Raw genomic sequence first — 1,237 nt, 5'->3', positions numbered from 1 at the left:
AAGAACTGGTTTTGAAACCTGGCTCTGCCATTTATGCCACTTATGTGACTTTTGTGAGGCAAATCATTTAATCCTTCTGACCCTCAGTCATTTGAAAAATGAGGGGATTGTACTAGACCTTTTAGTTCTAGGTCTTATGAGTAGGAGAACCTTTTTTCCTTTCTGATCTTTCACCACCCAACATGCCCATTATGCTCCAGGAAACCTGTATGCTTGCTATTCCCTGAACATGTCTTACTAACTTCTGTCTATGAGTCTTTGCTCTTGCTATTTTCATCTGGAATGCTCTCCCTTTCTTTACACCACTGTTCATCTGTTATTTCATTATTATCAGAATGAAAATCACTGTCCACCAAAGTTGTTTCCTGATTGACTCATTCATTCTGATCTTATCTGTGCTTTAAATTCACCTTAAAATCTATATCATTATGTTATCTTATGCTTGTTCATATGTTGTTCTTTAATTATTTTCTTTATCCAAATAGTTTATAAGCTCCTTGAGGACAAGGCTTTTTTTTTTTTAATATTAAAACATATCTATGACATAGGTACTGCGACGATCTTAGAAAAAATACCTAGTATAACAGTGAGGACAAAATATATGAATTATTGAACGACTAGTGAAAAGGTGAATACATGATTAAAAATATTAAAAATAGAAAATAACAGAGCTTCTCTCAGCTATTAAAAAATTGTAACTTATGCTAGGTGGGAGTAAATTTTATATATATATGTAAGTACATTGTCAATTTGAGACTTTCAGCTGAGTGGGAGTTTCCAGGAATAAACAACTTCTGACTAACCACAAATGAAGCTATTTCTAAAGCAGCTCCCTTTTGACTGCTCAATAAATTGTAACCTTTTCAATTTGTCCTTTATTTCTGAAGAGGATTCAAAGTCTGACAGGTGATGTTAAGACTTGCAAATGGATTGGATTTAAGTGAGAGAGGTCATTATTTACATTAAGTCAAAGAATTGAGGCAGATTGTTCCCCTCAGTAATGGCAATCTTGAGCTTCATGGACAGTTTGATGTCAGTTTTTGTTTTCTGTGTGTTTGGATTATGTGAAAATTGGGACTTGTTTGGATCTTCTATGTGGAAATGCTCCAAGTTTGGATAGTTTGAACATTAAATAGAAATTTCACTTAAAAAACAATGGAAAATACAGCTGTATTAGAGAAATGTTTTTTGTTCATTCATTATACTTATCAAGTGGTTACAAGTTTATTGAGTGACT

This window comes from Sarcophilus harrisii, chromosome 3 (assembly GCF_902635505.1).
Source record: "Sarcophilus harrisii chromosome 3, mSarHar1.11, whole genome shotgun sequence".
Lineage (NCBI taxonomy): Eukaryota > Metazoa > Chordata > Mammalia > Dasyuromorphia > Dasyuridae > Sarcophilus > Sarcophilus harrisii.
This window is presented reverse-complemented; position numbering follows the sequence as displayed.